The sequence below is a fragment of the Acinonyx jubatus genome, chromosome C1 (genome assembly GCF_027475565.1).
Source record: "Acinonyx jubatus isolate Ajub_Pintada_27869175 chromosome C1, VMU_Ajub_asm_v1.0, whole genome shotgun sequence".
Classification (NCBI taxonomy): Eukaryota; Metazoa; Chordata; class Mammalia; order Carnivora; family Felidae; genus Acinonyx; species Acinonyx jubatus.
The window spans coordinates 10,430,088-10,444,259 of NC_069381.1; the positions used below are offsets into that span (position 1 = coordinate 10,430,088).

Below are 14,172 nucleotides of genomic sequence, written 5' to 3' on the forward strand. Positions count from 1 at the left end.
CTGGGTGTCTGACTCTTGATTTCAGCTCAGGTCATGATCTCATCATTCCCATGAGATCAAACCCTGTGTCGGGCTCTGCGCCGACAGCCCTGAGCCTGCCTGGGATTCTCTCGCTCCCTCTCGCTCTGTCCCTTCCCCGCCCGCATTCTCCATCTTTCTCAAGATGAATAGATAAGCATTTAAAAAAAAAAAAAAAAGATGATAAGGAGGGAACCACAGGAAAAAGCCCACTGATTCAGATGTTGCTGAAAAATGCTAGGATCATAAGACTCCACAGAGATATTCCTGCACCTCTGAATACATCTTTAATTAGGAAGAGAAATGGGGAGAGCGGGATCAAGTCTCCGGGAAACTCGGGAACTTTATATGTAATTTCCTTTCTTATAAGTGGAAGCATCTTTAATAAAAACTCTCAGATTTTTCCCATTCGCTGTCGGGCAGGGGAGCACACAGTCCTGCTTCAGGGGCTCCTCATACGTCCCTGGGCTGCGGTGGCCGTCCTCTGCCTTAGCTCTCTGACAGGCCACAGACCCCTTCTCTGAGCACAATGCCTTTGCTGTTTGCAGCCCTGCTTCCCATACTCAGCATTTCAAAGAGAAGAAAGGCAGGTCCTTGTCCTTAAATTTGCCTTGAGAAATCCCGAGGGGCTCTGGAAATCCTGTGTGCGTGTGGAGGAAACCCATCACCCCCCCCACACACCGGCTGCCCTGCCCGTAGACCCCAGGGCACCATTTTGTTTCCCTTTCTTGAATCAGCAGGACCCGGGGCACAGGAGAGACACAGGAGCTGGTGACTGTGGACAGCGAGGGTGTCAGGGGGCTGCTACAGTGCCGCGACCGCAGGCTACTCAGGGCGCTTGTGACTTAGACTCGGGCCACCCTCAGCTGAACCAAAAAAGTGCCCCCAAAGAGTCTGGAAGGCCAGTCCTTCTCTGACACGGAGATGGGCCCTCTTGTCTCACGTGGGCCATTCCACGTGGCACGCACTCCTGCTCGTGTGCGACTCTCCCCTTCTGCGACATGCATCTTTGAGCTTTTATCGTTTAAAAATAAATAATAGAAAAGGTGCCTGCCACTGGCAGGAAGCCGGCTGCAGCTCACACACTTGCCATCGATTTGTAACTGTCATCTGTTACGTATTTAAAAGGAGTTGGGTTTGGAATTCTCTCCTCCCAGAGCAGTGCACGGAATGGAAGCCACACAGAGACGCTGGAGACCCCCTCAGACAGAGAGCATTTATCACGGACTTGGACGAAGGGGGATTTTCAGAGACTTGTGTTCGTAAATATCTTTTCGCCTGATGTTATCACAAGGAGTTTCTTCTATCGCGTGAGAATGACGGGCCTTGTAAAGACAGGCTGAGAACCCTTATTGAAGGCGCCCACCATCCACCCCTGTCCCAGCTTGGGAAGCCCTCACTGCCTTCATCGGGAGGATGGATGTGGTTAGCTAACATCTTCGGTCTGTTGAGAACCACTCAAGGGTTCTCTATTCTTCAGGTGTTTTGAACAGACGAGGAGCACAAGGCAGGTCAGGCTCAGGACTTAGGCTGCGGTGCCCGGCACATTACTGATGCTCCCATGTTGGAAGCAGACGTGGGCACGGAGCTAAAAGTGCAGAGGGTTTATTGGGGAGCAGCAGGTGTGCAAGGCAAGGGGAGAAGGAGGATTAGATGAGGGGACGAGGGGCCCTTGACCGAGATCTAACAAAGCTCAAGGCAGCCTGAAGGTTACTCCAGAGAAAAGACAGCCCCCCCTCCCAGGGGAGTTGTACCCTGGATGGCAATGCTATCTTTGGCCGGGGTCACCCTGTGAAAAACAGGACCTCGGTTAAACATTAAGGCCGATTTTTCTCTCGTGTTGGTCCTTTCCTGCTTCTTATGCTGTCGTTCTCAGCCAGAGACAGTTTTGCCCCCAGAGGACCTTTGGCAATGCCTGGGAACATTTCTGGTTGGGTGGGGGGCTATCAGCATCTGGTGAGCAGAGGTCAGGGGTGATGCTAAGCGACCTCGAGGAACAAGACAGCCTCCCCGCCCCCATGACAAAGACCTACGTGGCATCTTAGTTGTCCACGCAGCTAAGGTTGAGAAACCCTGCTCTCGTGCAACCTTTGCCCTGAGAACCTGGTCTTCCACATGCCAGCTTCTCCCAGCCGAGACTTTCCTCTGTGCATTTTTTGTTTGGAAGCAGTTGGCGCAATGAGAATTCATCAGAATCTGACCAGCACTCCCTGGGTGTCACCAGCTTATTACAGGTTACCGCAAACTAGAGATCTGTCCTCAAGGAGATCACTGCTAACTTGAGGAGGCATCCAGGTTTTCTTAGGAAGACGACAGCCATATAAGGTATTACCTCTTGCAAGATGGCCAAATGGGAGCCCCCCTCCCCCTGCTGATTGGGTCTGCAGAGGTTTTATTTGGCCAGGGAGCTTTCTTTTTCTTTCTGTCTTGTTTTTCATCCAAATATTATCAGCAAGAACTTAGAGTCTCTGGTTGACTACAGGTCCTTTCCAGATATTTCACCTTTATTCGTTCCATACCTTCATGCCTGTATCCCTGAAGGCTATTGTGTTTGTAACCCTCCAGTCAAAGACAGTGGTTCTCGAAGTTGAGTGAGCCTCAGAATCACCTGGAAGCCTTGTTAAAACAGACTGCTTATCCCCGCCCTGGAGTTTCTGCTTCAGTGGGTCTGAGGTTGGGCCTGACGGTTTGTATTTCTAATAGGTACCAAGAGGCTCCTGGTCTGGGGACCGTATGTGGAGAACCACTGGTCCGATACAATGCTTCTCAAATGGTAGTATGCGTCAGTTACCTGGGAAGTTGGCCAGAAATTCAGATACCATTACCCCATGCCATTAGATTCTGGTTCCATAGATCTGGGGAAGAGCCTGGCCACCCCTACTTTGTAGCAGCCTTCCAGGGGAGTCTGATGCATACCATGTTCGAGAATCATGGCTGTAAGGGTCCAGTGAGTGGTGCAGACCCCTGCTTCCCCGGGACTTCATGTGCATATGAACCGCCCAAAGACCTTGTTAAAATACTGATGCTCATTAAACAGATCTGGTCATACCTGAGATTCTGCACTTCTGGCCCATCCCCAGGCAGTGCTCATACTGCTGGCCCACTGGCACTGTTTGAACAGCCAGGTAGACCATTGCTTCTCAACCACGATGACGTTTACCCCTCAGGGGACATCGGCAACGTCCAGAGACATTTTAGTTGTCACAGCTGGGGGTCTAAGTACTACTGATACGGAGTGGGTAGGGGCCAAGGGTGCTGCTAAACATCGCACAAGGCACAGGACACCCACAACCCGAGAACGAGCCCGCCAGAATGTCAGTCAGTAATGCCGATGTTGAGAAACCCTAGGTAGACAGGGTCACTGAGAAGTCGGCTCACCATCAATAAATGGGCCAGGATGGCCAGCAAAGACATCAGGAGGAAGGAGCACTTAAATGAGTCCAACCGGCTAATATTAAGTTGCTTTCAGAGACAATGAGGTCGCAACCCTCCCCTGCTACCTCCTGTGCCTCGTCTCTGTTCCGTTCCGTCTCCGAAGCACATGCCACGATCTCACATAATTTAACTTACGTGTGTCTTATTGATAACCTGCTTCCCCTATTAAGATTTAAGATCCAGAAGGGCAAGACTTCCATCTGTCTGATCCACCTTGTAACCCACCCCAACACCTAGAACAGTGCCTGGCACATAGCGGGGGCTCAATAAATAGTTATTGAGTGAATGAGTAGATGTCCAGGTTTTTGGAGGAGTGGAGAGGAAATGGGTGCCAGGCCACAGGTTAGGGGAATGGAGAGCTATTTATTTCATCCTTCCTTCCCTCAACCAATCATAGGATGTATACTAAAGGCTTGCTTTGTACCGGCTCCTGGGGCCCACACTTGATGTGTTTGTGGTCAGGCTGTGAGATATGCCCATCACCCATTGTTCTTGCCTTTGGACATTCAGAGAAGGGCAGTAGAGTTTTCCCCAATGGACAAAGAGCCCGTGTATTTTTTTTGGAAACATCCTAATTTCATGATGCTCGGGAAGGAAACTCTATGGAACTGAGAAAAGTAAGAATGAACATAAATGTCTGTGTCTCCTTTTAATTCACCGCCTTTCTTCTCTTTTTCTTTTTAAGCCTCACTTCCATCCAGAAAGTTCTTGCCCTGTATTTTCTGAAAATTGGAAAGCCAGACCCTTAATCTGTGCATCTGCAACTGCCGGGGAGCTGGCCGGGGAGTGCAGATTCAAAGGGGCTCTTTTCAGAACATCCCATTTTCCCATTAGCACGAGTCTCCGAGCACCTTTGTGTGTTACTGTCTTCCGAGAGGAGAGTATTACAAAAACACTTTCTAATTATTGTTGGCCTTTTATTACTTTAGAGGTTCCGCAGCCTAGAAATGAACATCCGTGCCTGAGAATTTGTCCTTTTTCTCTCTTGGGAGACGCGTCATCCCCGCGGGGGTTATTGATGGAGACTGAGCTGGCGGAATTTGCCTAATGTGTGTGACGTCAAAGAGATCAGGGCCACAATGGGAAGGACAGCTCTGGGTTCATTTGCATTCGCTCCCCTGATTCCGGAACAAAAGCCCACCCCAGGCCACAGCCTTCGCTTCAAGGTTCACTTATTTTAGCTCATTTCCTCCAAATGGAGGAGTAGATTAAGAAGAAGAAAAAAACCAGTCAGGTTTTCTCTCCCGTGTCCTCTGCCCAGTATTCTTGGCTGGACTGTCACGTGGACAGGTCACTATTGTCTCTAGAGGAGGAGGAACCTTCGAGTGTGATGTTGGCCAGAGCCCCTCCCTGTTGACAGGTCAATTCCATAACTGTGTGGCGCTTTCTTGAAGGACTGCCGGGCTGAGGATCTTTGAAAGCTCATTTGCCTGAGGTCCCACCCAAGCGATCGTTTCTCCCTTTTCTGGTAGCACTCAGGGTTACCACCTGTACCCAGGTGCCTTGGTGCAGACAGCAGAATTGCTTTCTGGCCAGTTTAAGCAGGCAGAGGTCATCAGGGGGCTCACAGAATCTCCAGAGGTCGGGCAGCTGGGCTCAGGGCAGCTACGGAGCAAGATCATCGTCACAGAGTTGCTTCCTGGAGACACCCGTGCCGCCACCTCTGAGAACAAAGTGCCCCGATGCTGGGCACCAAGTGCCACCTCTAAGCTGTTGTCAGGGCCATCTCCGCAGACTGGATGTAGTGGCCGGGCCCTTGCCTGAGATCTGCCCAGTGCCCGTCTCTCCCGGCCACGAGCCTGAGTCCGGCTTGGGCGTAATCGGAGTGTTGGAGCCCAGGTCACGTGCAAAGGAGGCCGAGAAGGAAAACTTGTCACTTCTCATTTGCAAAGGGCTCCTAAGTAAGGAACTCTCCGACTACAGGCAGAGTGTTCAAAGCTTAGGGTGACCCGGAGGAATGGCAGGTGCCTAATAGCCTAGGCAAGGCCTTCCATTGAGCTTTGGCATCCTTGTGAGCTAGAGGCTTCAGGCTGTAAGCGAGGGAGACCCGCCAAAGGATCTCCGCTGTCCCCGACTTCCCATCTGAGGCAGCAACAAGTTACGCTGCCCTGAGGTTTCCCAGCCCCGCTTCCAGGCCTCGGCTGGAGATAGATTCTGCAGAGGACACAGAGCTGTCCTACCATCCACGGAAAAGCTCCTCTCCCACGCCCCGGGTAATGGTTTCACAGCGGCCAGGTGCTCCTTCCCAGAAGCAGCAGTCACAAGCTCGTGACGATTTGATTATTTTGATGTAGGAACTGATGACGGCTGGAACAAAAGCATGCATGATAGGCAAGCAGTTTGGTTAAAGAATACCTGACATCCAGAACGTGGGGGAGGCAGGGCCTTTCCAGATTCTGAGGACCAGCCCCCAAGTTTCAGCAGCTGGAGGAGAGAGGCGTGTAGTCCCCACTGCACATCGGGCGGGCTCAGGGATGTGAGCCAAGGAAACGAAGGCAGGAGATGCCAGAGTGTTTGTGAATAAAACTCACCAGGAATCCGCACAAGTCAGCATCTTCATACCAAATCTCTCCCGAGTTTTGGGGGCCAGCGCCCCCCTCCCCACCTCTTCCTTGAGCTTCCTCTTGCCAGACTGAGGAGCCCTAACAGCTTTAACATTCAGAATCTTTTTTTTTTTAAGTTTGTTTATTTACTTTGGGAGGCGGAAGGGCCGAGACAGCGGGAGAGAGAATCCTAAGCAGGTTCCGCGCTGTCGGCACAGAGCCCAGTGCAGGCCTCGGTCTCACGAACCGTGAGATCGTGACCTGAGCCAAAATCAAGAGTTGGATGCTTGACCAACTGAGCCACCCAGGAGGCCCTCAACACTCAGAATCTTAAAAAGGCCCTTATGGTTCATTGAGTCCAGAGTTTGTCAAGTGTGGTCCTCACTCTCCATGGATCTGATTCACCACTGCACCTTGATTAGAATGCAGACTTCCTTGCCCCATCCCCAGACCTACCGAATCCAACTCTGGGGCGATGCCCACAGATGTGAGTTTCAACCAGCTTCTCAGGCCATTCTTGTGCACGTGGAGGTTCTAGACGCACCAGTGCAATCCAGCCTTCTTATCTTTCGATGGGGAAACGGAGCCTCGGAGAGGAGCAGAAACTCGCTCAAAGGTAGACAGACGGGTGGCCACCTCCAGCGCGGAGCCTGGATTTCTCCAGTTCACGTCTCCAGTCCTGTGTCACTGGCCCTGATCTGCTGGCTTCTCCGGCAGATCTTCTGTGTGTCTTCATTAGGAAGCATTGAGGGGAACAGTAGAACTGTTGGATGCCAAGAAGATCTTGCCTGCAAAACTGGAAAATACCTTCTCTCTAAATACATCTGTGGTCACCACGGGACCGTGAGCCAGCTGTGTAGGGATGTGAGAAGCTTAGTGGACTCACGGCTGAAAGCAAGGCTCGTCCTGGACTTGGGAGGGAAGGGGCGCTTTGTAGGTGCCGGGCTTACACCCCTCCTCTCCCTTAACAGTCTCTGCCCCCTGGAGGTAGATGTCACCTCCCCAGGTAGATATCACTCCTGCATCCCCGAGCCTTCTTTGCTCACCAGGGCAAGCTGGGCAGTTCGAAGCTTGAGCAGAGACGCGAGGCTGACTGTATCAGCCATTGGTTCTAGGCTGACTTGGGGATGTTGCTGTCCACTCACGCCATGGCGGTGTGAGTGGGTCCTTAGCTGGAGCTAGACAGGGGTTTGGATGAAAAATGAAATCAGTGGCGGGGGTGCCTGGGTGGCTCAGTCAGTTTAAGCAGCCAACGTCGGCTCAGGTCATGATCTCACGGCTCCTGAGTTCGAGCCCCGCGTCGGGCTCTGTGCTGGCAGCTCAGAGCCTGGGCCCCGCTTTGGATTCTGTGTCTCCGTCTCTCCCTGACCCTCCCCCGCGCATGCTCTGTCTGTATCTCAGAAACAAATAAACATTAAAAAGGATTAAAAAAAAAAAAAACAACCCACGAAATCAGTTGGGAAATGACTTTGTCTGCAGATGTTCTCAGTGAGATTTTCTCATCACAGCATCCGTGTTCCCTCCCTTCCAGGTGCCCCACACTGGCACTGGGGTCCGTCCCATGATGTCAGTTACTTGGACAGAGTGGTTGGGACTGTGCTATTTCGTGTAGCCCATTGAGATAGCTGGTTTGTTCCTCCTCTGGGGATATCACGGCTGCCAAGAGCAAAAGCCACAGCCCGTCACGGGCTATGCTGCGTTCATTCTGCAAGATCAGTCACACCCTGACCTGATGGTGGAGGGGCAGCTGTGAAGGGGCCCCGGAAGTCACGTCTTCAGAGTGAGGCACAGATGCTCAGCAGCACGAGGGGCCCTCGGGGTGCCCCCTGGACACGTATAGGAGGTGCCCAGAGAGGTGGTGGGTGGCCGTATGGACTTCGGGGCATGTTCCCCATAAACCCTCCCCTCCTGCTTCAGCTGCTTTTCCTGCTGCGGTGGTCGTCCACTTAGAAGATGCTCCTGGGCCTTTCGTGACTGTGTCCTCAACGCCTATAGCAATGTGTGTGGCACCTAGTCCAGCGGGGCAGACTGACTGTGCGCCCCCCCCCACCCCAACCTCATTTCCTTCCTTTATTACTTTCTCTATTTCCTCCTACCTTTGATCTGTCTCCATCATGAGAATTTGAATCTCAGAGACAGACTCTGTTTTCTTCTTTGTCTTCTGATGCTTCCAGACCTGGCACACAGTAGGTGCAGAATAAATACTTTGGTGAATGAATACTGAATAAAAGTACGTGCTCAATAATGGTTTGTTCATTGCATGTGAACTTGGAACTTCCCAGGAGTTATCATTCGCAGAGGAATTTCCGGCCCTGTCTTTGATAGGAGAGACTCCCTTCTTGCCTTGTGGGTTATTGCTGCCTTTTTCCCCCTGATTGTGGGTGACTTTCCTGTTGGCTTTGCTGTCTGCCACGTGTATGCTTAGCCCCTCCAGATCTGAGCACAAGAGGGCTAAAAAGGGGCAAAAAATACAAAGGAGGCAGAGGAGAATCTGATGTGACTTGTCGGGAATGGTGGAGGGAGGGTGACCACCACACGCAACCTGGGTGTCCCCAGGCAAAGCCCTGAGCATGAGATTGGGTTTTTCCTGGGTTTTCTAGTTAGTAAGAATAAGCTGTCTTCCCTTCTTAGATGCTGGCACCAATCCACTTGGAATCAGCTGTTGACTACCCTGCTGGGGTTACAAAGCACGATAATCTTTAATTATGCTCATTCCCCTGCCCGCAGGGCCAAGCTGAAATGATCTTAATATGCTGTTGGATTCCTTCTACAAACACAAAACACCGGTCCTTCTTGTCTCGCTCTGAGGCATTGACTGAGCTTGGTCAGGGTGATTGACCTTGATCCCTAGCATGTGTCCAGCCAGCTAAGTGACCTTAGAGAGGTCACTTCCCCTCCCTGAGCCTTTGTTCCCATCTCTGTGATGGGTGAGATTATACCTGCTCTGTTCTCCTGTAGGGAAGGTTGTGATAATAAAATAATGGATGGGCACGAGAGAGTGGAGATGACCCAGATGTCCTTCGGTTGATTAATGGATCAACACAAGTGGTAGATCCCTACGATGGAATATTATTTGGCAATAAAAAGGAGTAACGCATACCGCGACATGGACGGGCCTCAAAAACATTATGCCAAGTGAACAAGCCAGACACAAAGGCTATGTACTGGGAGTCCATTCTTACGAAATACCCGGAAGAGGCAAATCCATAGGGACAGAGAGCAGAGTAGCGGTTTCCAGGGGCTGGAGGGAGGGGAGAATGTGGAGTGACTACTAATAGGTGCAGGATTTCTTTGGGGGCTGATGAAAATTATGTAGTGATGATGGTTGCACAACTTTGTGAATAGACGGAAAATCACTGAATACATACTTGAAAAGTGTAAATATTTTTTTTCGCTATGAATTATATCTCACTGACAAAATAAATAAACACACATACATACAATGTATGAGAAGGCGGCTGAGTAAGCTGTCAGGCTGCATTCAGCTGGTGTGTTATCATCACTGACAGCATCGTCTTCATATTTCAACATTTATTTAGTGCCTGCTGTGTGCCTGGCACTGTGACAAGAGCTTTGCATGTCTTGCTTCACATAATAGACCTTATCGTCTTTATTTTGTAAAGAAGGCTGAGAACCTAAGAAATTGAATCATATGACCAAGGTCAAAGGGTGGCTGAAGGCCTGACTGGGACCCAAGCCCCAAGACCTAGGCCCTTTCTTCAACCCCATGCTGCTGTCTCTTGGGTTCAGGGACATGTGGGGATAATTATATGTCTTATTTTTTGGAGACCTGGCCACCATTAAAATGATTCTTGGAACTTGAAGGGTGATACCCATGACTCCCGTTGGAAAGGCAGACATATCTCCACGGTCAACCTAAGTGACCCTTTCAAGCTGCGGAAGTCAGCTGGCTTATGAATTGCTCACCCCTGAGACCAGCAGCTGGTCTCTCTGGCTTGGGGGCTTGGGAGTGGAATCCAAGAACTCCGAGAGTTGATGACAGGCCCTAAGATTCCCAGGCCTTGGTGATGACAGGCACCCACTACCCTGAAGCTGAGGGAAGTTACTCCAGGCTTCCCTCCGGGAAGAGCTGAGATTCAGCGTTGCAATTACGTCATATGTGAGGAGGCCACTCAGGAATCGTCGATTAGGATCCCGTGAGCCAGCTCCCATCTATGAAGTGGGATCAGGACATGGCCTGCCAAGTCTAAAATAGTTTCAAGGTCTACACCAATACGTCAAAAAGCTGCGACAGGAAAATACATATATGTGCGTATGTGTATATGTGTATGTATCTGTATGTAGGCACGTATGTGTAAAATGACTGAGAACAAGGTCAGTGGGGTGTGCAAAGGACCGTAGCCCAGCAAGGAGACATTCCAGAACTTCTTGAACACCCACGCAGCTTCAGCATGTGCAGACAGGGATGTTCGAGGGACGTGAATTGCTCACAGGTTTTCGGGGGGACTGCCTGGTATGGGGGAAGGGACCTTGAGGGTCGAGGGGCCCTGACACCTTAGCTCCACCTCAAATGCGCTGTGGGATTTGGTGAGTCGTCACACCCCCACCCCGGGCTTAGACTTCACTACCTACTAAGGGAGGGGGCTCGACTGCAAAACCAGTGCATCCTCCGTCATCAGTCAAGTCTCTGTCTGGTCCTTGGCTAGAAGCTGGTGGTTTAATAGTGAATAAGAAACTGGATATCAGCCTTCCTTCTCAAAGCTGAGAGGCTGGGGCGCCTGGGTGGCTTGGTCGGTTGAACGTCTGACTTCGGCTCAGGTCACGATCTCACAGTCCGTGAGTTCGAGCCCCGTGTCGGGCTCTGTGCTGACAGCTCAGAGCCTAGAGCCTGTTTCAGATTCTGTGTCTCCCTCTCTCTCTGCTCCTCCCCTGTTCATGCGCTGTCTCTCTCTGTCTCAAAATTAAATAAACGTTAAAAAAAAAGTTAAAAAAAAAAAAAAAAGCTGAGAGGCTAATGAGACACGTGTTAATCAAAGAATCCCCCAAACATATGATCACACGTTGCGGTGAGTGCCGTGAAAAAGTAGCAAGACATTCTGTTCATTCGTAAACTCAACCTTTCGCAGACCTGCTATGTGCCGGGCACTCTTTCCATACTTGGATTAGAGTGCACCTGGACTTGTGGGTTTATACGGGTTTGGTAAAGCCAAGAGACCAGGAGGTAATTGCTATTGAAAAGGTTGTTGTGATTCGTAGTTCCCAAAAGAAGAGGGAGAAAAGGCCACACCGTGCAGGGCTACATGGGGAAGTACCAAGTCAGGAGGGAGAAGGGGGCAAGGAGAAAGCACAGGCCAGAGCGTTTACTGGGGTATTCTCAGAACGGATAGGTAAGGTAGGATAAATAAGCTTAGGACTGCGAAATCTGAATAATTTGGGGGGGACTCTGTACAGTCCTGGTGGTCCTGGTTGTCTGGTTCCTGACCCTGGTGCAATTCCGGTCAAGGGAAATGTTGGCTTGCTTTGTCAGGGTTTGATAAAGGAGCTGGTTGGGGGTGTGGACCTTGGCTTGGTTGGTGTGCATGTCAAAGGCAGGCTCACAGGCTAGCTGTTTGCTGTCTCTAGGAATTAGCTAATCCTGGGAGGGCTAAGATAAGACAACTGAGGCATACGGACTTGCCTGAGGTTCCTTAGCTTAGTCAGAGAGGCGTTGGGGTTTGAACCCGGGCAGTCAGGCTCCCCAGGACCTCATTCCTGCCCTCTGCCTAAGAAAGGACTTGGTCTGGTATTACTGAGCACACCTGAGAAGTGACTTGTGCTCTGTGAGCCGAGGTCCAAGGCAGCACCTTCCAGGGTGAAGGATGCAGGGAGAAAGGGCTGTGGGAAGGCATTTCTGTCTCAAGACCTCAAGACCAACATGGCAGGAGGGAGTGACGTGGCTGACAGCCAGTTGGCCATACAACTGGCCTGTGGATATTTGAAGCCTTCGGAGGCTGACTCCCGCTATGGGCCAACTCAACCAGAAGCTCTGGGGGGGGGGGGGGGGTGGCGATATTCTTGATAAGCTCCCTGAGTGACTCTGTAAAATTATCCTCCTTAAAGATTGTAAGGTAACTCACGTGCAGTTGAAGTGCACAGATCTTGGGTATACAGTGTGATGAGTTCTGATAAATGCACACACTCATGTAATCCATACTTCTTTCTTTTAATGTTCGTTGATTTATTTTGAGAGAGAGAGAGGGAGCTCGTGAGTTGGGGGGAGGGGCAGGGGGAGAGAGAGAATCCCAAGCGGGCTCCACACTCCGCACGGAGCCTGACATGAGGTTTGATCTCACGACTGCGAGATCATGACCAGAGCCGGCATCGAGAGTCTGCCGCTTACCCGACTGAACCGCCCAGGCGCCCCATATAATCCACACTCCTATGGAGATATCAAGTATGTCTATCACCCTAGAAAATTCCCACACTGCCCTCCTCCCATGCAACCACCGTTCTGAGTTCCATCAATAGAGATCAGTTTTGTCGTTTACAGCCATGGATCCTACAATAGCTATGCTCTCATTTCTGGCTGCCTTCACTCGGAAAAATATTTTTGGGATTTATCCAAGGTGTTGTGCGTTCCATATTCATTCATTTTATCACTGAGGATTACTAAATTGTACCGATATAACCGCAATTAGTTTATCTGATCTATTGACGGACATTTGGATCGGTTCCAGTTTTAGACTCTTGTGAACAAAGCTCCTACAGACATTTGTATGCAAGTCTTTTGTCGAATTAGGTTTTTGCTTCTCCTGGGTGAATACTAGGCCTGAAATGCCTGGGTCGCCCCTGACTGATCTGTTGCAACACTGACATTGTAGAAACTCCGGACTGACCAGCTCATGACTGTAATCCCTTTCAGCTCCCAAATCCCACAGCTCCGTTTCAGCTCTAGAATGCTTCTTGAAGTTGTTACATATTTTTTGTGTGTGTGGTAAAATACACAGGACATAAAATTTTACCATTTTAACCATTCTTAAGCGTGCAGCTCAATGGCATTAAACACGTTCGTGGCCACCATCCATCTCCAGAACTCTTTTCATCCTGCAACATTGAAACTCTGTGCCTATGAGGGGCGCCTGAGCGGCTCGGTCGGTTAAGCGTCCGACTTCAGCCCAGGTCATGATCTAGCGGTTTGTGAGTTCGAGCCCCGCGTCGGGCTCTGTGCTGACGGCTCGGAGCCTGGAGGCTGCTTTGGATTCTGTGTCTCCCTCTCTCTCTCTGCCCCTCCTCTCTCTCTCGCTCTCTCTCAAAAATAAATAAACGTTTATTTATTTTTGGGACAGAGAGAGACAGAGCATGAACGGGGGAGGGGCAGAGAGAGAGGGAGACACAGAATCGGAAGCAGGCTCCAGGCTCTGAGCCATCAGCCCAGAGCCTGACGCGGGGCTCAAACTCACAGACCGCGAGATCGTGACCTGGCCGAAGTCGGACGCTTAACTGACTGCGCCACCCAGGCGCCCCTAAATAAACGTTTTTTAAAAAGAAAGAAACTCTGTCCCCATGAAGCACTAACTCCCCATTCTCCTCCTCCACCCTCTGTTTCTATAACTCGGACCACTCTAAGTACCCTGTGTAAGTGGAATCAAACAATATCTGTCCTTTCTGTGGCTGGCTTATTTGACTTAGCCAGCAAGGTCCAGCCATGCTGTAGCACATGTCAGAATGCCCTTCCTTTTTTAAGGCTGAATAATACTCCACTGTGTGTTATAGACCACACTCTGTTCTTGTATTTTTTCACAGAGAAAAAATTTCATTTAACACAAAGAGTTGTAAAAAGAACGTACAATTACCCGACCCAGAAGCTCTGTAATAAATTCTTCCCTTACTCACCCAGGACATGTTTGGCTGTGTCACCGCTCACGACATCCTAGGTCCAGGAGACCTCAAAATGCAGGTAACTCGGCGCAAGGTGGATTTCACCATGGTTTGTCCCGTAAAAGACGGAATGCGTCGGGACCGTCAGCCGCTCACCCGCCACCATCAACACCTATTTTCTCTCATTTGAACTGGTTTCCCAGTGAGTCCATTAAAATCTCCTCTCCGCTTCTTCTCCCAGAACAGTTCATACCAGAGTCTAGAAGGAGATCTCTTTGTTTATATCTCCCGTGGCTGTTTTAAAACCCGATTTGTCATATCGGACATCCTGCACGTTTCCAGTCAGATCTGAGAGGAG

General features: G+C 50.5%; 1 protein-coding gene and 1 long non-coding RNA gene across 6 annotated transcripts in view; one reads left to right on the plus strand and one right to left on the minus strand.

Annotated features, from left to right (window-relative positions):
* KAZN (kazrin, periplakin interacting protein) overlaps positions 1–14,172 on the plus strand; it is a 1,065,865-nt gene that overhangs the window by 668,570 nt on the left and 383,123 nt on the right. The window lies entirely within an intron of this gene.
* LOC128311920 (uncharacterized) lies at positions 3,068–14,072 on the minus strand. The gene is made up of 3 exons (XR_008290611.1): positions 13,830–14,072; positions 9,438–9,631; positions 3,068–5,877 (listed from the first exon to the last, which is right to left on the minus strand). It is a non-coding gene; the product is annotated as an uncharacterized LOC128311920 (long non-coding RNA).